The sequence below is a fragment of the Hyla sarda genome, chromosome 2 (assembly GCF_029499605.1).
Source record: "Hyla sarda isolate aHylSar1 chromosome 2, aHylSar1.hap1, whole genome shotgun sequence".
Lineage (NCBI taxonomy): Eukaryota > Metazoa > Chordata > Amphibia > Anura > Hylidae > Hyla > Hyla sarda.
The window spans coordinates 61843182-61868285 of NC_079190.1; the positions used below are offsets into that span (position 1 = coordinate 61843182).

Genomic DNA, 25104 nt, shown 5'->3' on the forward strand with positions numbered 1-25104 from the left:
TGAGGGCGGTCTGAGTGCCATAGAATGATTATGACACATTTATCAAGCGATTTAGTTAAATTTTTTTTACTAAAAATGTCGCACAAATGTCGCACCTGCGACATTTTGACTGGAAAGCGAGAAAAGCAAGTTTTCCAAAACTTAACTACATAGTAATAATTTTAAAATGGACTACGGGTAGTCTGGTATTCATTAACTGCGACAGTCGCAACTGCACAAAAAAAGTCGCAACAAGGTTAAAAATTGACTACATTTACTCCAGCTCAAACATGGAGCAGAAAAAGCTACTACCAAAGTAAAAAAGAAAAAATTGCTTACGTGAAAGAAATTTAGCAACAGGCTGAAACCAGGTGATAAATAAATCACACATAAGCAAAAAAAAAGTAAAGAAAAAATTACTAAAAAAAGGAATACATAAGCAAACATTGATAAATGTCCCCCTATAGTGTTAATCTTATATTAGACGCTCCATTCCGGTGTTACAGCCTATAACATACTCTAGAGCTGAATTCACTGTTTTACTGGCTTCATGACTGATTTCTCTGATGATTTATTTCAGACTCAGTGTCTAATATAGAAGAAATATAGATATCTAGAAGAAACTAAAGTTCACTGAACACATTTCTGCCAACTGGTGGCCATCTACTGTGTAGGGCCTTCTAATGGAAGATCCATCACCTAAAGTGTCTGCTAGCGACTTTGTCCCCTCTTCTCATTCTGAACTCATGCTAAGTGTGCATGTCTATATGAGAATTGGAAGAGATAGGTGTCAGCCGAGCAAGCACTTATCTGACAGCCATCTCAGATCTATGGCCATATAACTGTATGACTAACATAACAGCGCAGCCAGGTTGTATATGTATCTGACAAGCATGTCAACTGTTCCCAATGACAACCAGCAGAACTGTAAATTCAGCTCTGCGATATAGCTCAGAGGGGCAGAATTTGAAGGTCATAAATGCTCCACGTCTTCTTGACAAGGGGAGGGGCACGGTCAATATATATATTTTTTGTATTCAAAATGCACATAAAAATCCTATTCTTCGCTGCAGAGTTATAGGTATGACTATAAAATACTTTAAAACTGCTTATGTGATGTTTTTATTTTTCAAGATGACCTATAATGATCTACCGGATATGTCTATAATATCCGCAACATCCAAAGACATCATTCTGCAAATTAATATTTCTACATACAGCTGAGTGATCGCTTTAGTAATATTTATATAACTGTGTTATATTTGTTATGTATTGTTCCTTGGCCACGTGGTTTTCTTTGGCCAATCTTTCCTTTGTTGTAAATTTCTCAAAAAAAGAAATCCAATAAAAATTATTTCAACCAAAATGCACATGACATGCTGCAAGTATTCCCTGCCCCTTATGTACTGCTATATAATTTTTACATTTTGAGTAGAGAAAAAAAAACTAAAAAAAAACTGCTAATTAGACCCATTTCTTAAATTATTAGCAATTTTATTTTACTCAGGAGTTAGAGCCTTTTTTTTTTTATTAAAATGTTTATTTAAATCAATATTGTAACCTTTAAACAGTGAAGGTTCATTAAGACAAAACAAGGTGGCCCAGCTGGCTGGGATGCCATTTTTGAGGGAATCAGGGAAGGGCTGGGCACCCAAGGTCACTGAGATACATGCGAGACATGATGGAGTCTGCTGTGTAGCACAAGAGTCAGTGCCTGACTCTTGTGCAATTTTGCAACATAGCCTGCTCACAATTCTTTGCGGCTCTTTTATAGATTAAGCCTTAAAGAAAAAAAATTAAAGAGCATCCCAGGAAGAGGGAGGAGGGAGCATATCCCCAAGGATGCACACAAGGATGTAAGGGACCAGAGCCGGTTCTCATATGAGTTGCACTGTTCATAATGCTTTGCCGATCTATTATAGAGCCACAAAGCAACTTTTTAACAAGAATCCGGTGAAAGGGAGGTTGTATACCCACACGGACGTACATCAGGATGTGATGCCAGATGAGACCAAAGCATAGCTGGCTCTCTCGCAAATTGCATGTAGTGGAACAGCAAAAAAAAAAAAAAAAAAAAAAACATTTAAAAAGGTACCCTGGTGGAAAAGTTTTCTCAAATCAATTGGTGCTCTAAAATTAAACAGATTTGTAAATTACTTCTATAAAAAAAATCTTAATCCTCCCAGTACTTAGCAGCTGTAAGCTCGAGAGGAAGTTGTGTAGTTCTTTCCAGTATGACCACAATGCTCTCTGCTGACACCTCTGTCCATGTCAGGAACTGTTCAGAGTAGGAGGGAGTCCCTATAGCAAACCTCTCCTGCTCTGGACAGTTCCTGAGTACTGGAAGGATTAAGATTTTTTTAATAGAAGTAATTTACAAAGTTTTTTACAACTTACTAGCACTTACCAGTTTTCAGCGGTATTACATACAGCAGGCTCGGTACTAGTGCATACCTGGCGTACAGCATTTTCATATAACCAAGTACGCTTTGTTAAGGCCTTGACAATGCGTTCTTGATCATGTTGTTACAATTGATGAGTGCTACTTTCTTTTTTGTTATGGATTGGATAAATAAAGTACCCCATGAATACCTGGTGAGATCCTGAGGCAATGACTGTCTGCTACTTTGTCTCTATATGAAGACTGAAAGGAGATCTTTATACTTGATGCCTTATTTTAGCAACCACTTCTCTTTTTGGCATAATTTTTAAATTTTTTTTTTTTACAAACAGCAACATTATATGTGAACCTGTGATTTGTGTCCTAAACAGCTATTTCTATTGAAAGGTGAGTCACGTGGAGTAATGTTAACTGTGAGGGTGGTGTATTACTCAAGCATGTGAGATGTTTTTAAAGAGCGTCTATGGCTCCTAATAACACGTTATGTCATATTTATGATTGTCAAAAATAGAATGCATGTAGGTCATGACAGGTCAGACATAGTGTAGTGTTTGTGCCTGTCTCGGCAGTATTACTGGCCTATAGGAACTCTACGTGCCACTCTTTGGTGTAAAAGCTGCTATAAAACATGCTGTTTTGCAATTGTTCGTTCAAATTCACAAATAATTGATCCCTATGTTGCAAGGTGAATGCTTTACTCCAAACCATTATCAGTAAACCTGCCCTTTTCACATGATCTTGTTGCTTTCTTTTGCTTTTGATACATTCTTACTTAAAAACACAACATAAAGAACATGTGGCCAGTATATTGGATTGAAATCAGTGCACACAAGATTCACAGGATCCAAGAACATTTTTGGTGTAAAAAAAAAAAATCCCTCATTTCATGCTTTTATACAGCTGCTATGTGTTGTGTGTTATTATATACATATGGGGTCCCTGCAGTTTAACTGAACCCAAACAGATCACCATGCAGCTGGTTAAACATGTAGCATTTTGGCCAACATATTGCTCAGCCTAAATAGTGGGTCTAAAAGACAGAAAAAGTGCAAATATTTCCATTATAGTTTTGCTGCATCTACTACTGGTTTTGACAAAAAAAATACTGACCAAATCAAGCTTGGTATCACACGTCAAAAAGGTGGAAATTTTCTTAACCCCTTAAATGCAGCAATCAATAGCTATATTTAAATTGTAAAAATGACAAGCATCCCCACTCTGCCATCAAGGGGTGCCAATCAGTGATTATGGCATCCAAAGGCATTCTTGAGGCCTCTGTGCATGCCATATTAAATCTGATAATACAGCCTGCATCAGCATCGGTCAAACTGATTAATGCAATACAATAGCGTTGCATTAACCCTTTCATGCCCTATGACGTACATTTAGGTCATGGATGGGAATACATACATAGCTTACATATATTTACATCATGCCACGCTGGCTTTATAACCAGTGGCTCTGATCAGGTCCTCTGTGCGGCAATCTCAGGGTCCCGATTACCTGAGATGATAAACGGCGAGTCCCTGCCTGCCTCTGTGTTGTCCAGTTGGCGCTCTGAAGATACAGGCAGCCTTGGCAGCCTGTATAAGCAAAGTGCTGATAACACTGATCAGTGCTATGCTATTGCTTAAATCTCTCCCCTTTTCCCATTTTTAAAAAAATAAAATAATGTTAATGAAAATAAGCATAAAATATTTGGTATCACCGTGTGCAGAAATGTCTGAACTATTGAAGCATAATGTTAAAGGGATTATCCAGCTAGGAGGGGGGGGGGGTTGGCGGGGCATTTCAAAAGTATACCCATTCTGTAGTATATAACAAAACAAACCTTTACTTACTTCCAGTACTCTTGGGATGCCTCTGGTTTCCTGCAGCAGCCTAACATATCCCACCTCAGCCAGCGATTTGCCGGGCAGTAGTGTTACACACTGGGCAAGGTTGCCTCCTGGGCCTGACATGCACACTCCAGCTCATAAATAGAGAAAAAGGATCACTACGGGGAGACAGAAGCATGACACAAGAGGAATTGCGGAAGTGCTGGAGGTGAGTAAAGGTTTCTTTGGTTATATATACTACAGAACGGGCATAAGTCCAGAATTTTAGATTTTTGGTCAGTTCTTATACCTGAATTTTTTTTTTCTAAAGAGCGATCAAAAGGTCCCATCAAAATAAAAATTGGTACCAATAAAAACTACAGATCACGGCACATAAAATGAGCCCTCATATAGCCCCCTATATGGAAAAATAAAAGTGTTATGGGGGTCAGAGGATTTCTTTTATTAGTAAAATAAAACAAAAACTATATAAATTGGGTATCATTGCAAAAACCTACAGAATAAACATAATGGTTCTGATTTAATAGAGTGGAGTGGAGTTTTCTTTGTGGGTTTTAATTCCCAACAATTTCTTTCACACAGTATTTTTATTTTATTTATTTATTTTACAGACATGCTCTTATCTGTCAGGTTTTCCTAAGCTAAAATCCACCACATTTTCTGTGGAAACTTCAGTAAATATGTTGTTTTTTTGTGGAAAATGTTGGGGGCACGCCCCTTTTCCCGACAGCCACACCCCTTTTTCGGGTTTTCTCAGTAAAATGGAGAGTTCGTCGGGTTTTCTTTATTTCTGGCACAATGAGACAGAATTCTGGCGCAATGAGACATAATCTGTCGCACAACCCGACAAAACATGTTAGGTTTACAATAGTAAATCAGGGCCAATGTGTAATTTTTACCAAAAAGTGCACTGGGTAGAAATTAAAGGGGTACTCCAGTGGAAAACATTTTTTTTAAATCAACTGGTGCCAGAAAGTTAAACAGATTTGTAAATTACCAAATTTTAACAAATAATCTATGATGATGCCCCCAAAAAATTTTTCGTGGGGTGAAATGGAAAAGAAAAATAGCATTTTTACAACATTTGGTCATTTAAAGGGGTACTCTGGTGGAAAACATTTTTTTTTAAATCAACTGGTTCCAGAAATTTAAACAGATTTGTAAATTACTTCTATTTAAAAATCTTTACCCTTCCAGTACTTCTTAGCAGCTGTATGCTACAGAGGAAATTCTTCTCTTTTTGAATTTCTTTTTGGTCTTGTCCACAGTGCTCTCTGCTGACGCCTGATGCCCGTGTCAGGAACTGTCCAGAGCAGGATAGGTTTGCTATGTGGATTTTCTCCTGCTCTGGACAAAGCCTGATACGGGCATCAGGTGTCAGCAAAGAGCACTGTGGACAAGAAAAAATATAAATTCAAAAAGAAAAGAATTTCCACTGTAGCATACAGCTGCTAAGAAGTACTGGAAGGGTACAGATTTATTAATGGAATTAATTTACAAATCTGTTTAACTTTCTGGAATCAGTTGATTTAAAAAAAAAAAAAAAAAAAAGTTTTCCACCGGAGTACCCCTTTAAATGAGCAAATGTTGTAAAAATGCTTTTTTCTTTTCAATTTCACCCCACAAATAAATTTTTTGGGGGCCTCGTCATAGATTCTTTGTTAAAATTTGGTCTTGCATAAAAAAAAAAAAGTTCTCCTATGGGTCTGTATGTGAAAAATTGAGAGTTATGGATTTTAAAAAGGAGAGAATGAAAAAACTAAATGCAAAAAGAAAATTTCCTGTGTCCCCCAAGGCCAAAACAAGTCTATGTCATTAAAGCATTAAACAGTATAAGCAATCTACTGATTGCTTGTAAAAGTCCCCTATGGACATTTTTCAAGAGTAAAATGTTTTTTAAAAATATAGTCCTTCCTCTAATAAAAAAATCTAACCACCTTACAAAAAAAAAGTGTGGTATTGCCATGTGTGGTACTAATATATAATGTTATTAATCCTTTACAGTGAATGGCATAAGCAGAAAAAAATACCAAACATCAAAATTGCTATTTTTTTTATCACTCCATATATCACCTGTGAAGAGAAGTCCACAGCACAAAAAAGTGGTAAAAAAAAAAAAATCAACTGTGGTTTATTCCATCTCCAACAAAGTTAGAGTCACTCTGTAACTTTGTTGGAGATGGAATAAACCACAGTTGATTGTTACCACATTTTTTGTGTGCTGTAGACTAGTGTTGCTCGCGAATATTCGCAATGCAAATTTTATTCGCAAATATCGCATATTTGTGAATTTGCGAATATAGCACTATATATTTGCAATTACGAGTATTAGTTTTTTTTTTCCACAGTACACATCACAGTGATCATCCCTCTCTGCTTCCAGCTTATGTGGTGTAAAGAAAGCTTTAATACTACTGTGTGAGACTGGCGTGCGAATTTTCGCATACGCAAATGTTTGTATATGTGAATTTTTGCATATGCGAAAATAAAACGCGAGTACAAATATGCAAATTTAGCGAATATTCGTCCATATATTCACGAAATATCGCGAATTCGAATATGGCCTATGCCGCTCAACACTACTGTAGACTTCTCTTCATTGGATGTTTGTGGAGCTTCTGACCAAAGCCTGTATGTCGGCGTGCACCACCAACTGTATTGTTATTTATTTATTGGTGCTGCTGTTTTTGGACTATTTTCATATATTACCTGGAAGCCTAGTCTTAAGGGGTTAAGAGTTCCTTACTCCATAAAATCAATGAATGATAAATACAGGAAATCTCTCTGTAAACATCATAAAGAGGTAAATCAGCTACACAAAGAGCCAATAATACTAAACAGAAGCATATATACAATAACACAGCGTGCTTGTTACCTTCAGGTAGTGACAGCCGGCTACACTTATGGCTCAGTCTTCTGTAGACATTAATACATCTTCTCTGTTTCAGGCTACTGGATAAAGACAAAACACGTCAGAACAAAGAGGAACAAATCTCCAAACTGAATGAAAGTTTCTCTTCACCTGCCTGTGGGGGAGGAGACGCTGGATCTGCAGGTGTGCAGTAAATGCGAGACGTAAAAGAGCAACCCGAGACCGGTCTCATGTCTTTGTGATTATTGAGCAATCTGATCACCACTCCTCCAAGATCTAAGACAAAGGAGCAGCGAGCTTGTGCTTGCGGTTTCTGCTCAGAACGTATTTACTCTGCGAACAAGCTATAACATGTAATCTGCACTTTTAGTGCCCTCTGTAGAGAATTATATTCAGTGTAATTCAAGACAAAAGGGTTTTACATGCGCAGGTCAATGTAACATTGAACATGATACAAAGCAGATAAAGTAATGTCAGGTGGAGAGGTAAAGACTTATCTATGATCCCATAACAAATGTCATATTTTCGATAGTGTTGCACTCTAATAATTGTCTCCATTGTTAGCAGATTGTGCTTAGAACTATCCAGTAAGATCTAGCAGCAACCGGAGAACCATAGTTGCCGACAGTTCAAATTTTTTTCTAGGGACTTGTTATGGGGTGGAGTTTGTTACATGGGCACTGTCAGATTCAAAAACCCTTTTATATCTGTACATTTATATTTGTACATCTTGGCAAAATGTTACCTTTTTTATATACTTTATAAGAACATGTTATTTCCTTTTTATAGAAATCATGGCTTATAAAAAATAAATAAATAAAAAGCCACTAGTGTTCCCCATACCATCCAGAGCATAATTCTGTCCAAGCATAATCCTGTCCAAATTGAAGCATAGGCCGGACAAAGTGTTTTTAAGTGATGGTGGCATTAGCTTTTAACCTGTGCTCACTCCTGTCCTATCAGACTGCTGATGAAAACAGAGAGGGGGGGGGGGGGGGGTTACAGAGCAGCCTGCAGTGACTAGATGAAGAGACCCAGCACAGCACAGCGGATTCAGGGAGGAATATGAGCCATGCAAAGTGAGGACATGTCCCCTCCAAAGCACAGAATGATGAATGGCAAACCAACTGAGCAACTGAAAGAAGGCATTTGTGAAAGAAATATAGGTGCTAGACACACAAAAATGATATGTACATGATCAGAATTAGGTACTGAGTAAATATATAAAATTTTTTGTGGGATATGAGGTACTCTTTAAAGGGGTACTCTGGTGGAAAACATTTTTTTTAGAAATCAACTGGTGCCAGAAAGTAAAACAGATTTGTAAATTAATTCTATTTAAAAATCTTTCAAGTACTTATCAGCTGCTGTATAATACAGAGGAAGTTATTTTCTTTTTAATTTATTTTTTGTCTGACCACAGTGCTCTTTGCTGACACTCTTTTTTTATTATAAAAGTACAAAACTTATACAAAAACACAAAACAAGCTTAACCAGCTATAACATAAATAAGAAATACACTGGTCCAAAGAACAAAAACAAAACCCTGCCTAACCGGCCAGCCCAGCTTTACAAAAACCTAAAATATGCCAACCCACCTAACCGAACCACACTCACACGCATACCAAAAATGAACATAAAAATAGCGCTTGGCTATTAATAAAATTTTGCACTACCTGGCTACAACTCAAAACCATCCATATTCGGGAAACACAAAATAAAAAAAAAAAAAAAAAATAAAAAAAAATAAATAAATAAAAAAGCACAACTTGGCTTAGCAAAATATAAACATAAAATTTAGCACTACCTGGCTACAAAAAAAAAAAAAAAAAAAAATTTGAAAATTTTTTTATAAAATAAACAGCGTAACAACATGATAAAATAAAGTAAACCACGTAACATAATAACTGGTCCGACTGCCATGACTACTGTAATGCTGTAATATAGAAACAAAATGAAAACAATATATAAACAATATACATACAAAATCACATGAACATAAAAATATAGTATTTAACTAAAAATAAATATAGATACACTAAAGAAAACCTACAAAAACAATAGAAAACCCTACCAAAATCCCTACACTAAAACTGTACCCACTCCCACACCACCCCTCCTGCACATGGGTCAGAGTCCATAACGTTCGTACACAAAGTCCTGTCCCTAACTGACCCATGTCAGGTCCCCAAAAGAAAAGCAAAACACCACCACCCACAAATACCCTCCCCACCTAGCACTCCTCCCAACCAACTTACACACAAACTTATACACACTAACATATACACACTAAACCAAAGCTACCTTAGGCCCAAGTTTGGTCGCCTGTAAGCCCTTCATACCATATCAACTTAAAACAAAACAAAAAGCTAGTGTGTGCATGCATTAGCCCACCACCAGGAAGAAGGATGGCAGACTTGATACATCAAAATAATTTTAAACTCTTTCCCTAACTCCCCCCTACAATTTTCCCTAATTCTATCCCTCCATTAAAACTGACCCTGCTCTCACCCTATCACTATCCCTATAACACTGCCCCTAACCAAAATAAAGGTACTCTACCTAAAAAGGTCTAGTACCTAGGGCACATCAAAAGAAAAACCTCTCCACAGGAGAGAAGCCCTACTGGTACCAAGACTGCCATACTCCAAAGACCTGATCTTCCCGAGGTCACCGGTGATATTCCTACAGACCTCCACCTCGGAGAGGATTTTCTGTTGGGTCGACACTAAACACCGTGCGTTCCACGTGTAGTACCTAACCACTAAACTAACTAAGAATAAAGTGCCCCGATCTCGGCCACCCAGGTTCCTGAATGCCCCATAAGCCCACTCCGGATAGGTTAGGCCGGCAAGTTGACTCCAGCCAATGGAAGCGCCCACCCTGTTGTAAACCCCTATATTAAAGGGACAATGAAGCAGGAAGTGGTCCATGCTTTCCAGCGTGTCCCCGCACTCTTCTCGGGGACATCCCCGGTCATCAGAGTTCCTGCACTTCAGGTTGTCCCTTACATATAGCTTCCCCTGAAAGCAGCGCCAGGCCAAGTCCCAAAACTTCTGGGGGATCCTTTTCATGTTTAAAAGGTACAACCCCACCCTCAGATCCCGACCTGGGCAGTCCCTGAGCGCCAGAGGCTTCTGGAAATGGGTCAACAGAACCCGTTTGTCAAGGAACTGCCTTGACTGGGTCCTGATCTCCCACACTCCCAGACCCCACCGACGTATCGCCTTCAGAGTCGGGGTAGCATAAGCCGGAAGATATCCATGGGGCGTGCGGAGGTCCTTCACTCGCCCTCCTCTCTCCCATTCCTGGAAGAAAGGCCGAAACCATTCCCTACAGGAGAGTACCCACGGAGGAGCCCTCTCTTTCCAGAGGTTTGCGATGTTAGCTTTCAAGAAGGTGTTCGTAAAGAACACCACAGGGTTTACCATAGATAAACCCCCTAGTCTCCTCGTGTGGTACGTAACCTCCCTCCTGACTAGGTTCATCCTGTTCCCCCATAACAGTTGGAAAAACAGGCTGTAGATCCTAGTGTAGTAAGCCTCTGGTAAGATACATACACTGCCCAGATAGATAAACAAAGGGAGCAGGTACGATTTGATCAGGTGTACCCTTTCCCTGAGGGTCATAGACCAAACCTTCCACTGGTCCACCTTCTGAGCGGCATCCTGGAGCTTACCATCCCAGTTTTTGGTGGGATAATCATCCTGGCCGAATGTGATGCCTAAGACTTTTGCTGATTCTTGGGGCCCTGGAAGGGTGTCCGGGAGATCAAACGTGGGATCCCCCCCTCCCAGCCAGAGACTCTCACACTTATCCCGGTTGATCTTGGACCCGGATGCCTCCGAGTAGCGGTCCACCTCCGACATCACCACATCGACCTCCTCCTGTGAGGAGACGAAAATAGTGACATCGTCAGCGTACGCCACCACTCTCTGGGTGACATCCAGCTCCGCCAGACTCATCCCGACTCCCGCCAACGGCCCACAATCTACCCTCCGGACGAAGGGATCGATTGCGAACACGTATAAAAGCGGGCTCAAAGGACAACCCTGACGGACTCCGGACCCCACCTCAAAAGAGCGGCCAGACCAACCGTTCACCAGCGGGAAACTCTCTGCCCCTGCATACAAGATCTTAAGCCAATTAACAAAAGTACTCGGTAAGCCATATCTCAGGAGGACGGACCAGAGGTACTCGTGGTTCACCCGATCAAACGCCTTGGCCTGATCCAGGGACAGCAAGTACCCCTTCCAGAAACCCGCACTACTCCGCTCCACTGCCTCCCTGACACTAAGGACAGCACTTAAGGCGCTTCGGCCTGGAACAGAGCAGTGCTGAGTCCCCGAAAGGAGCCGGGGTGCAAACTTCACCAGCCGATTAAACAGTATCTTGGCCAGAAGCTTCCTGTCCGTATTGAGAAGAGCTATGGGTCTCCAATTCCCAATCCGGCTAGGATCTTTACCCTTTGAGAGAAGAATCAGGGCTGACCTCCTCATTGACTTCGGCAGAGTGCCCGAGGAGAGACACTCATTGAATACCTCAGTCAAGAGGGGAGCTAAAGACTCCTTAAAGGTCCTGTACCACTCGGATGTTAAGCCATCCGGACCTGGCGACTTCTTGGGGGCGAGCCCCTCGATCGCCAGTCTCACTTCCTCTTCCCTGATTTCTTCTGCCAAAACATCAAGAGAGGGGTCTACCCCTGGCTCAGGAATGGTTTCAGCCAGGAAAGCCGACATCCTGTCTCGATCTAGATCCTTCCTTCCCAAGAGGTGCGAGTAGAAGGATCTGACGACCTCCAAGATCCCTGATCTGGACCGATTCAGAGATCCCGTACTATCAATCAGTCCTGAAATGACTTTACTACTCACTGACATCTTACAGTTTCTGTAAGGGTCGGGCGAGCGGTACTTCCCGAAATCCCTCTCAAAAACCAAAGATGCGTGCCTATCGTACTGACACCTCATCAGCAAGGATTTCACTCTGGAGATATCCTCTCGGCTACCTCCAGTCGAGACGAGAAGCTCGAGTTTCCTCCTCAGACCCTGATACAAGCGATACCTGTTCAGGGACCTGAGGCTCGAGAGCTGGCGGAAGAACCCCGCAACCCGCTTCTTGAATATCTCCCACCACTCCAGCTTATTACTACAAAGATCCAGTAAAGGTACCTGACTCTGAAGAAAATCCTCAAAGGACTGTCTTACCTCCGCTTCCTCCAGGAGGGACGAATTCAGCTTCCAATAACCTTTTCCCATCCGGGGGGTCTCTGAAACATTCAGGGAAAACAAAATCATACAGTGATCGGAGAACTCCACCTCAACCACGGACACTGCGGAAGAGACGGCTTCCTCCTTCAAATAAAACCTATCTATTCTAGACCTGCGACTACCTTGATGATAGGTGAAACCCACGTGGCCCGAGGGGCTCCGGATGTGGGCATCCTCTAGGCGAGCTTCTCTAGTTATGCTAATCAGTGCCACACTATCGCAAGTCAGCGGACCATTGGAGCCTCTCCTATCTTGGGACCTCGTGACATTATTGAAGTCCCCTCCAAAGATCACCTGCCGACTCGTAAAAAGAAAGGGCTTAATCCTCATAAAGAGATCTTTACGGCCCCGCTTAGTTTGCGGGGCGTAGATGTTAATGAGTCGGAGCTCCTGTCCCTTCATGAAGACATCTAAGATCAGGCACCTCCCCATTTCTAATTCAATAACCCGTCGGCATTCAACAGGAGCGGTAAAAAGGACCGCCACCCCACTATACGACTCAGCCGCAAGAGACCAGTGGGAGGGGCCGCGCCTCCACTCTCTCCTGGCTTTTACCAGGGAGGCTAGATCTGACAACCTGGTCTCCTGCAGATACAAAATGTCGGCTTCAACACGGCCGAGAAAATCAAAGGCTGCAAATCTAGCCGTATCCGACTTTATGCTGGCACAATTAATAGATGCCAGCGTCAATGGGGTGAGTGCCGCCATACAGGGTGATTGAATTAGATGGCCTCACCCTTTATTTCTTTTTCCCCTTCTTTTTAGCCCCCTCATCCCCCGAAGACGACGAAAGGGCAGGACCACTCTTACATCTTTTTTTAGACTCCGATTGGTCCATAAGGTCCCCGTGTCCGTCCGGCCCCGGTCTAGCCCTGCCCTCTGAGGAAGGTGCCTCAACAGGACAGGGCCCAGTTCCCCCCAGAGGCTCTTTCTCCCGAGGCACCCCGCCCTCACCTTCCCCCTCCAAGGAGGGGGAGGAGATGGTATCGAGGACGAGGTACCGGTTTGACAGGTCAATCAGAGGGGGGGCAGCCAGGCTTCCGCTTTGGACCTGGCCCGTAGTACCAGGAGCTTCAGAGGGCTCTGACCTCTTCTTTCTCCCTTTCCTTTTGCCCTTTTCTTTCTTTTTGGGCCTCACCCCACTCTCCTCATCCACACTTTCATAGTGGGAGGAATCGGAAGGGTCGGCCATATTGCTTTCCTCTCTGTGAAGTCTCCTGATCTCCTCATCCAGCACATTCTCCACCAGGGCTTCAGCAGTTACAGGGCCAGCTTCAGGAGCAGGGACTGAAGCTACCCCCGCCACCTGGGCACTCTCCAGCTCCCTACTCCTTCTACGATTTTCCTCCCGCCTTAGTTTGGCAGGGCCCTTTTTCCTCCTCACTAGCCCTGTTGCGCCCCCATCCCTGCCCGTACCCTCCCCAGCCGAGGCAACTTCACAGCTCTCCTCAGCTGGAGCGGCCGCTGCATGGGCGAAGGCGCTAGGACAACGGCTGAAAGGGTGTCCGAGGACACCACACAGGTGGCACCGGATCTGCCGACAGGATGCGGCCAGATGACCCACCCCACCACACAAAGCGCAGACCTGCACAGTACAGGCTGCGCTAAAGTGGGTGGGGCTGCCACACCTGTGACAGACCTTAGGCTGCCCCTGGTAGAAGACCTGGATCCTATCACGTCCAAGAAAGGCGGCTGACGGAATGTGGGCAACCGTACTCCCTGAACGCTTGAGTTTGACGGAAAACGTCCAGGCCCCGGACCAGATCCCGTGCTCATCCAAGTTTTTCTTGGGCATGTCCGTCACATCCCCATACCGTCCAAGCCAGGTCATGATATCATAACAAGAAAGTGACTCGTTACGGGTCAAAACGGTCACCTTCTTGACAGCATTCTGACGGGAAATCGCCTTTACGGCGAACTCCCGCCAGCCGGGCTCGTTTTTTGCAACTTCGTAGTTTGACCAGAAGAGTTCGAGACCCTCTGGCCGAACGAAACTGACATCAAACTCAGACGAACCGTAGGGGTGGATCAGGGCAAAGATGTCACATGCCCTGAATTCCATCTGGAGGAGGAGCTCAACCACTTTAGCGCGAGGCGGGCACGCATCCTCGCCCCTCCAAATCAGACGGACCACATTCCTACGGTTATTGTCCTGCCCAGTTGTCGGGAGGGACCAGACCACCTCCCCATTCCGCTCTCGGAAAGCCCCCAAACCGTGCCTCTCTATCCAGAAAGACAGGTCGACCTCACCCCTCCCCTCTACCTGGATCGACCTGTCGCCCCTACGCAGAGCCTCCAGGAGGCGCTGTTGCAAGTGGCCTCCAGAGCCGGCCGGAGACGGGGACCCACCTGAACCCCCGGCAGCGACATTAGCATAACTTCTAGGAGCAGTCACTACCGGGGGGGCAGCCGGACCAGACCCAGACCCATCAGTACAGCCACTCACACCACTACTCCCATCTTTATTCCCATCCATACCAGACTTCCCATTCTTACCACTACTACTCCCACCATCATTCGCTCCACTTACACTCCTCACATCCACACCTCTACTACACTCAGCATTCTCACATCCTCCACTCTTTTCCTGCCTAATGGATTCTGGGCTGGCTGGGACCTGTAGTACTGCTGGTCTTTTCTGTGCTGGGGTCGATGCTGCTGCTGCCGGGGTCGACACTGATGACTCCTCCTCCATGTGCGATGACACGTCCTGAGTCTGGGGCTGCCCCTCAAAGCGCACCCCAGCTCCTCCCACAGCGCCATCGCTTGGTTTGCCTAACCACACAGGCTCTGCAGGGGATATCGGTGCCCGGACACTCCCCCCCCTCACAGAGGAGTGCCCCGCAGCACCCACAGAACACACAGTACTCGGGGGACCGCCCCCCGAGCACACAGACACTCCGCTCTCCGCCACCGGTGCCCGGACACTTCCCCCCCTCACAGGGGAGTGCCCCGCAGCACCGGTAATGCCCACAGTTCTCGGGGAACCGCCCCCCGAGCACACAGCAGCAAAACTCGCCTCTGGCACTGGGACACGCCCCCCGCCACCCTGGGGCGGCCCTGCAGTGCCAGAGCTGCCCACCATGAGCCCATCCTTCCCCTCCCTACCGGCAGGATGGGTGTGCTTTACAGCTATTGCGTCCGCAGCCTTTTCTGACGCCATGCTGTACCCCCCATGCTGGCTCCGTTCCACTACAGAAACGGAGTCTGGCAGTCTGGGGGGCCCAGCAGCCTGAACCAGCTTTGCAGCTGGCCCTGACTGCTGGAAAGGGACAAACATGTACTTTACTGTCTCCTGAGTCTTCTGCTTCTTACGCTTTACTGCCACATCATCGCACTGGTCATCTCCAAAGGTAAAGTTCTGGAGGTGGGCTGGGGACTCCTGCATAACAATCGCCCTCAGTAATCCCCCAGCCTCACTCTCCAGTTCATCCTCCTCGCTCTCACTTAATGGAAGCGCCACCTGGGCTGGCTCTATGTAGCTGTCCTGGGTGTTATAGGGAGTAGCTACAGGCAAGACATCCATTTCCACCACTTGTGCTCTTTCTCCCACATTCTCCTTCCTCTTTATGCCTTCACCATCCACACTTTCTTCACCGCCACTACTCTCCCCATCATCCACCTCCACCTTACCTGGGGATTTCATGGCGGCAAACCGGTTGTTGTTCTGAAGCTTCTCCTTGAAGAGACCGCTCCCCTCCAAGATCTCTGCTCTCCTCTCCTCCAGCTGCACAATCTCAGCCTTCAGTGCTGAGATCTTTCTTCTTAGCTCTGGTCTGCTCTTTTTGGGCGCAGTGTTCACCAGATTCTGAGCCCCTTGCAGATCTTGTCTGGCCAACTTCAGCTCCTTGCCACAGCGATCATATTCAGCAAACCGCGCGGCCATGCGGGAGCAGTAGGTGGCGCTGGACTCCTTGGGCCCTCTCTCTGCCCACAACTCCACACTTCTTCTTCTTGCTTTTCTTTCACCAGTCCTCTGGCTGACAACCGTTGCCGGGGGTGCAGAGCCTGCATTGCTGCAGACTCTGCCAGATCTTCTCCCCCCGGCCGGAATGGCTGTTGCTGTTTGCTCTCCACCCCCCGCCAGCCTTGAAGAACGGGAGGTGGAGGCCCTGGGCTCCATGCAGGGAGGCTCTCCCCAGGAGCCTGACACACTCCTGGGAAGGCGGATGGATCACCTGCTCTGGTCTGATCTGCTGGAAGTTTGTGGAGCTCAACAAGGGACACACCCGCACGCTGCTCACACTGAACTGTTGTGTTCACAGGATGTGCTCTCTGCTGACACCTCTGTCCATGTCTGGAACTGTCCAGAGTAAAAGAGGCTTGCTATGGGGATTTGCTCCTGCTCCGGACAGTTCCTGACACAGATAAAGGTGTAAGCTGAGAGCACTTGTTACGCCGAGCGCTCCGGGTCCCCGCTCCTCCCCGGAGCGCTCGCAACATCCTCGCAATCGCAGCGCCCCGGTCAGACCTGCTGACCGGGTGCGCTGCGATACCTCTTCCAGCCGGGATGCGATTCGCGATGCGGGTGGCGCCCACTCGCGATGCGCACCCCGGCTCCCGTACCTGACTCGCTCTCCGTCGGTCCTGTCCCGGCACGCGCGGCCCCGCTCCTTAGGGCGCGCGCGCGCCGGGTCTCTACGATTTAAAGGGCCACTGCGCTGATTGGCGCAGTTGGTTTAATTAGTGTATTCACCTGTGCACTTCCCTATATAACCTCACTTCCCCTTCCCTTCCTTGGCGGATCTTGTTGCCATCGTGCCAGTGAAAGCGGTTCCCAGTGTGTTCCTAGCCTGTGTTCCAGACCTCCTGCCGTTGCCCCTGACTACGATCCTTGCTGCCTGCCCCGACCTTCTGCTACGTCCGACCTTGCTCTTGTCTACTCCCTTGTACCGCGCCTATCTTCAGCAGTCAGAGAGGTTGAGCCGTTGCTAGTGGATACGACCTGGTTGCTACCGCCGCTGCAAGACCATCCCGCTTTGCGGCGGGCTCTGGTGAAAACCAGTAGCAGCTTAGAACCGGTCCACTAGCACGGTCCACGCCAATCCCTCTCTGGCACAGAGGATCCACCTCCTGCCAGCCGAATCGTGACAGTAGATCCGGCCATGGATCCCGCTGAAGTTCCACTGCCAGTTGTCGCCGACCTCACCACGGTGGTCGCCCAGCAGTCGCAACAGATAGCGCAACAAGGCCACCAGCTGTCTCAACTGACCGTGATGCTACAGCAGCTACTACCACAGCTCCAGCAATCATCTCCTCCGCCAGCTCCTGCACCTCCTCCGCAGCGAGTGGCCGCTTCCGGCCTACGACTATCCTTGCCGGATAAATTTGATGGGGACTCTAAGTTTTGCCGTGGCTTTCTTTCACAATGTTCCCTGCACTTGGAGATGATGTCGGACCAGTTTCCTACTGAAAGGTCTAAGGTGGCTTTCGTAGTCAGCCTTCTGTCCGGAAAAGCTCTGTCATGGGCCACACCGCTCTGGGACCGCAATGACCCCATCACTACCTCTGTACACTCCTTCTTCACGGAGATTCGAAGTGTCTTTGAGGAACCTGCCCGAGCCTCTTCTGCTGAGACTGCCCTGCTGAACCTGGTCCAGGGTAATTCTTCCGTTGGCGAGTACGCCATCCAATTCCGTACTCTTGCTTCCGAATTATCTTGGAATAATGAGGCCCTCTGCGCGACCTTTAAAAAAGGCCTATCCAGCAACATTAAAGATGTTCTGGCCGCACGAGAAATTCCTGCTAACCTGCATGAACTTATTCATCTAGCCACTCGCATTGACATGCGTTTTTCCGAAAGGCGTCAGGAGCTCCGCCAGGATATGGACTTTGTTCGTACGAGGCGTTTTTTCTCCCCGGCTCCTCTCTCCTCTGGTCCTCTGCAATCCGTTCCTGTGCCTCCCGCCGTGGAGGCTATGCAAGTTGACCGGTCTCGCTTGACACCTCAAGAGAGGACACGACGCCGCATGGAGAATCTGTGCCTGTACTGTGCCGGTACCGAACACTTCCTGAAGGATTGTCCTATCCGTCCTCCCCGCCTGGAAAGACGTACGCTGACTCCGCACAAAGGGGAGACAGTTCTTGATGTCTACTCTGCTTCTCCACGCCTTACTGTGCCTGTGCGGATATCTTCCTCCATCTTCTCCTTCTCTACTATGGCCTTCTTGGACTCCGGATCTGCAGGAAATTTTATTTTGGCCTCTCTCATCAACAGGTTCAACATCCCGGTGACCAGTCTCGCCAGACCCCTCTACATCAATTGTGTTAACAATCAAAGATTGGACTGTACCGTGCGTTACCGCACGGAACCCCTCCTAATGTGCATCGGACCTCATCACGAAAAAATTGAGTTTTTGGTCCTCTCCAATTGCACTTCCGAAATTCTCCTTGGATTACCGTGGCTTCAACGCCATTCCCCAACTCTTGATTGGTCCACAGGAGAAATCAAGAGCTGGGGTACTTCTTGTTTCAAGGACTGTCTTAAACCGGTTCCCAGTACTCCCTGCCGTGACCCTGTGGTTCCCCCTGTAACCGGTCTCCCTAAGGCTTATATGGACTATGCTGACGTATTTTGCAAAAAGCAAGCTGAGACTTTACCTCCTCACAGGCCTTATGACTGTCCTATTGACCTCCTCCCGGGCACTACTCCACCCCGGGGCAGAATTTATCCTCTGTCCGCTCCAGAGACTCTTGCTATGTCTGAATACATCCAGGAAAATTTAAAAAAGGGGTTTATCCGCAAATCCTCCTCTCCTGCCGGAGCTGGATTTTTTTTTGTGTCCAAAAAAGATGGCTCCCTGCGTCCTTGCATTGATTACCGCGGACTTAATAAAATCACGGTAAAGAACCGCTACCCTCTACCTCTTATCTCAGAACTCTTTGATCGCCTTCAAGGTGCCCACATCTTTACCAAACTGGACTTAAGAGGTGCTTATAATCTCATCCGCATCAGGGAGGGGGACGAATGGAAGACTGCATTTAACACCAGAGATGGACACTTTGAGTATCTGGTCATGCCCTTTGGCCTGTGCAACGCCCCTGCCATCTTCCAAGACTTTGTTAATGACATTTTTCGTGATCTCTTATATTCCTGTGTTGTTGTGTATCTGGACGATATTCTGATTTTTTCTGCCAACTTAGAAGAACACCGCCAGCATGTTCGCATGGTTCTTCAGAGACTTCGAGACAATCAACTTTATGCCAAAATGGAGAAATGTCTGTTTGAATGTCAATCTCTTCCTTTCCTAGGATACTTGGTCTCTGGCCAGGGATTACAAATGGACCCGGATAAACTCTCTGCCGTCTTGGATTGGCCACGCCCCTCCGGACTCCGTGCTATCCAACGTTTTTTGGGGTTCGCCAATTATTACAGACAATTTATTCCACACTTTTCCACCATTGTAGCTCCTATCGTGGCTTTAACCAAGAAAAATGCCAATCCCAAGTCCTGGTCTCCCCAAGCGGAAGACGCATTTAAACGTCTCAAGTCTGCCTTTTCTTCTGCTCCCGTGCTCTCCAGACCTGACCCATCTAAACCCTTCCTATTGGAGGTAGATGCCTCCTCAGTGGGAGCTGGAGCGGTCCTTCTACAAAAAAATTCTTCCGGGCATGCTGTTACTTGTGTTTTTTTTTCTAGGACCTTCTCTCCGGCGGAGAGAAACTACTCCATCGGGGATCGAGAACTACTGGCCATTAAATTGGCACTTGAGGAATGGAGACATCTGCTGGAGGGATCAAAATTTCCAGTTATCATTTACACCGATCACAAGAATCTCTCCTATCTCCAGTCTGCCCAACGGCTGAACCCTCGCCAGGCCAGGTGGTCGTTGTTCTTTGCCCGTTTTAACTTTGAAATTCATTTTCGCCCTGCCGACAAGAACATTAGGGCCGATGCCCTCTCTCGTTCTTCCGATGCCTCTGAAGTAGAGGTCTCTCCGCAACACATCATTCCTCCTGACTGTCTGATCTCCACTTCTCCAGTCTCCATCAGGCAAACTCCTCCAGGGAAGACCTTCGTTTCTCCACGCCAACGTCTCGGGATTCTCAGATGGGGTCACTCCTCCCACCTCGCAGGCCATGGGGGCATCAAAAAGTCCCTGCAACTCATCTCTCGTTTCTATTGGTGGCCGACTCTGGAGACGGATGTTGTTGATTTTGTGCGGGCCTGTACTGTCTGTGCCCGGGATAAGACTCCTCGCCAGAAGCCTGCTGGTCTCCTTCATCCTCTGCCTGTCCCCGAACAGCCTTGGTCACTGATTGGTATGGACTTTATTACTGACCTACCCCCATCCCGTGGCAACACTGTTGTTTGGGTGGTCGTTGATCGATTTTCCAAGATGGCACATTTTATTCCTCTTCCTGGTCTTCCTTCAGCGCAATTTTTTGTACACATTTTTCGTCTTCACGGTTTGCCCACGCAGATCGTCTCGGATAGAGGCGTCCAATTCGTGTCTAAATTCTGGAGGGCCCTCTGTAAACAGCTCAAGATTAAATTAAACTTCTCTTCTTCTTATCATCCCCAATCCAATGGGCAAGTAGAAAGAATTAACCAGGTCCTGGGTGACTATTTACGGCATTTTGTTTCCTCCCGCCAGGATGACTGGGCAGATCTTCTACCATGGGCCGAATTCTCATACAACTTCAGAGTCTCTGAATCTTCTGCTAAGTCCCCATTTTTCGTGGTGTACGGCCGTCACCCTCTTCCCCCCCTCCCTACTCCCTTGCCCTCTGGTTTGCCTGCTGTGGATGAAGTAACTCGTGATCTTTCCACCATATGGAAAGAGACCCAAAATTCTCTTTTACAGGCTTCATCCCGCATGAAAAGGTTTGCCGATAAGAAAAGAAGAACCCCCCCCATTTTTGCTCCCGGAGACAAGGTATGGCTCTCCGCTAAATATGTCCGCTTTCGTGTCCCCAGTTACAAACTGGGACCACGCTATCTTGGTCCTTTCAAAGTCTTGTGCCAGATTAATCCTGTCTCTTACCAACTCCTTCTTCCTCCTTCTCTTCGTATTCCCAATGCCTTCCATGTCTCTCTCCTTAAACCACTCATCATCAACCGTTTCTCTCCCAAACTTGTTTCTCCCACTCCTGTTTCCGGTTCTTCTGACATCTTCTCCGTAAAGGAGATACTGGCCTCCAAGACGGTCAGAGGAAAAAGATTTTTTTTGGTAGATTGGGAGGGCTGTGGTCCTGAAGAGAGATCCTGGGAACCTGAGGACAATATCCTAGACAAAAGTCTGGTCCTCAGGTTCTCAGGCTCCAAGAAGAGGGGGAGACCCAAGGGGGGGGGTACTGTTACGCCGAGCGCTCCGGGTCCCCGCTCCTCCCCGGAGCGCTCGCAACATCCTCGCAATCGCAGCGCCCCGGTCAGACCTGCTGACCGGGTGCGCTGCGATACCTCTTCCAGCCGGGATGCGATTCGCGATGCGGGTGGCGCCCGCTCGCGATGCGCACCCCGGCTCCCGTACCTGACTCGCTCTCCGTCGGTCCTGTCCCGGCGCGCGCGGCCCCGCTCCTTAGGGCGCGCGCGCGCCGGGTCTCTACGATTTAAAGGCCCACTGCGCCGCTGATTGGCGCAGTTGGTTTAATTTGTGTATTCACCTGTGCAATTCCCTATATAACCTCACTTCCCCTTCCCTTCCTTGCCGGATCTTGTTGCCATCGTGCCAGTGAAAGCGTTTCCCAGTGTGTTCCTAGCCTGTGTTCCAGACCTCCTGCCGTTGCCCCTGACTACGATCCTTGCTGCCTGCCCCGACCTTCTGCTACGTCCGACCTTGCTCTTGTCTACTCCCTTGTACCGCGCCTATCTTCAGCAGTCAGAGAGGTTGAGCCGTTGCTAGTGGATACGACCTGGTTGCTACCGCCGCTGCAAGACCATCCCGCTTTGCGGCGGGCTCTGGTGAAAACCAGTAGCAGCTTAGAACCGGTCCACTAGCACGGTCCACGCCAATCCCTCTCTGGCACAGAGGATCCACCTCCTGCCAGCCGAATCGTGACAGCACTGTGGTCAGACTGATAAGAACTACACAACTTCCGGGTGGTGTGGCTTGGCGCGCTATGTGACCGGGCACACAGACTCAGGGCTCCGCAGCTATCCTGCAATTATCCTGGACTTTTGGCATTAGCACCAACGGGTAACTTACCTGCTGCTACCTGAAGGCTACCGGGCACTACTGGGCTCCATATGACCGGCCGCAAGCGCAACAACAAGGTGACGGGACCGCAGGACGGCGGGGACTCGGAGGCGCGGGACAGCGCCATCTTCCCTGGCTCTTATAACAGAGTGTCTGCAGCGCTTCGCGCGCGTGACAGGCGAACCTGCTGCTGAGAGGGAGAGGGAGTCGGGAAGCCCCTGGAGCGCTATGGCGGGCGCTGAAGATGACTGGCAAGCTGCAAGTAATGATTCTCTGCCGCTGTCCACAATGAGTAGGGGATCTGGCCCGGCTGCTGCTGCTGCACTAACTTCCTCTATTAACCCTACTAGTACTGGAGTGCAGCCTCCTCTACCATTTTCCCCCTGGTAGAGGGGCCTCCTCTACCATTTTTCCCCCTGCTCCTACCTGAGGCTGCTGTTCCTCTGCTAGACCCCTCCACTCCTGCAGCATCCTCTTCTCTGCATGTTAACCCCTCATCTGCTGCAGTGGACTATACGTCTATGCCTGCTCTAACCCCCCCCCCTCCTCTGTACCTAGCCCCACTCTGAAGGATGTGTTCCTAGCCGTATCTAAGGGGAACACGGATGTCAAATTGCTGCTTGGTAGTCTGCGTGAGGACATTAACCGTATTCGTCATGTCATGCAAAAGGTGTCCGAACGTGTCAGTGCGGTTGAGGAAAGAGTGGGCGATATGGAAGATCAGGTCCCCCCACTTAAGAGGGACATGCACAGCATGATTAACCATATAACTGCTCTGGTGGCCAAGGCAGACGACATGAGAGTTCTTTGAAAGGCAGACGACAAGAGAGTTCTTTGAAAGCTGGCTCCTCAAAACTTTTGGAAGAGAGACTTTGACCCTCCTGTTTGCTGTGGAACGTGCTCATAGACTGCCTACTCGCCCCTTGCCACCTGGGGCTCCACCAAGGGCTATCCTCATCCGGATTCTTCTTTATAAGGATCGCAACATTATCCTCCGCAAGGCCAGGGATCTGGACTCTCTTGAAATTGATGGACATCGTGTCTTCATTTTTCCAGACTTTTCTGCTGAAGTTCAGAAGAGACGCGCTAAATTCACCAACATTAAATGTGGTCTGTGTGCACTTAACGTGATGTACTCCATGCTTTACGCCTCCGTGTGGTTCCTCTTGGAACTACTCATATGTTTGATAGCCCCGTGGCGGCCGCGGAGTGGCTGGATGGCAACGAGGCTCAGATCAGACGTGCTGCTCCTTGACGCTTCCTCTTGTCTGTTCTCTGGACTCTCTAGCTGGGGGTGTGTGTTTGAAATCTTTGGAAGATCTCCTATGGACACGATTCCAGAGACGGTCTGGAGGCTCGTACCTATGTAGTCCTATGTTCTCTCCTGTTGTTACAGTTTTTATAGTCTTTTATTGACCGTATTCTATCTTTATTCCTGAGTGCCTGCTGTTATTGCCAAATGTTCCCTCTTTATATTTTTCTGTTTTTCTAGGCTCTGCCAGGTCTGCCCTGAGCAAGGAATGTGAGTGCTGTACCCTCTGTATTCCGTATACTACCTGCTCACTACCACTGGGCTATTTATCTGCCTCCTATGTCGCAAGTTGCGATTGTCTGGTTTGTTATTTGTCTGGGGTGTTTTTGTGGTTCCGTGTCCTCCCTCCAGAGAATTTTTGTACATTGTTCTACTGTTTTCGGCCCTGTCCGGCCTTTCTCTCTGTCCCTTCCTATTTGTCCTGTACTTCCCTGTATGTATACTACCGCATTCTCTGCTTAATATTGCTACTCCTGGCCCATACCTTTTTGTCCTTCCCTGGCTTCCATCTAGCTATCCTGCTGAACAGTTTGGTTCTACCTTCTACCTACTTACTGTCTTGGGTATTTTATTCTCCCGACTGACATTTCTGTTTCCTTGGATGTCTTATGGCTAATAATTTAACTGTAGTAGCATGGAATGTAAGAGGTCTTAATGACCCTACTAAGCGACTAGCTGTTTTTCAAGCTCTCAAACCGTATCAGCCTGCCATACTTTGTCTCTCTGAGACTCCTCTCACTACTGATACTATGCATTTATTGAATAAGCCGTGGTTTAGCCACACTTTTCATGCCGCCTACTCCTCACATGCTAGGAATGTTAGTGTACTTATTCATAACAGTATTCTCTTTACTTGTGTGTCTAAGCTGGTTGACCCTGATGGCAGGTTTGTGTGCCTCTATGGCACGTTTAACCGTGTGTTATGTGCTCTAGTTGCCTTATATATTCCTCCCCCATACTCGAGCGACACCTTACGCAGAGTAGTATCCTTTCTCTCCTCTCTGCCTGATGCGCCGCTCCTGGTGGTGGGGGATCTCAATAATGTGCTTGACCGGTCCATAGATAGATTCCCCGTTGGGGGGCGGGCCGGGACCACCGGGGTTACAAGCTTAGCCAGATTTTTGGTGGATATGGGGTGGACTGATTTGTGGAGATGGAGACATCCTACTGACCTACAGTTTTCTTGCTATTCTAGTTCGCATGGAACACTCTCGCGCATTGATTTTGTGCTAGGTAATGATTTGCTTCTCCCCTTAGTTGGCTCGGTGGAATACCTTCCTCATACCCTATCTGACC

General features: G+C 47.2%; 1 protein-coding gene across 1 annotated transcript in view; it reads right to left on the reverse strand.

Moving 5' to 3' along the window:
• LOC130358537 (probable tRNA methyltransferase 9B) overlaps positions 1-22525 on the reverse strand; it is a 35381-nt gene extending 12856 nt beyond the window's left edge. The window contains exons 1-2 of the mRNA XM_056561907.1: positions 22506-22525; positions 7094-7170 (exon numbers count right to left, since the gene is read on the reverse strand). The gene's annotated coding sequence lies outside the window, so the exon portion shown is untranslated. The remainder of the gene's footprint in view (positions 1-7093; positions 7171-22505) is intronic.
• Between the last annotated feature and the right edge of the window lie 2579 nt (positions 22526-25104).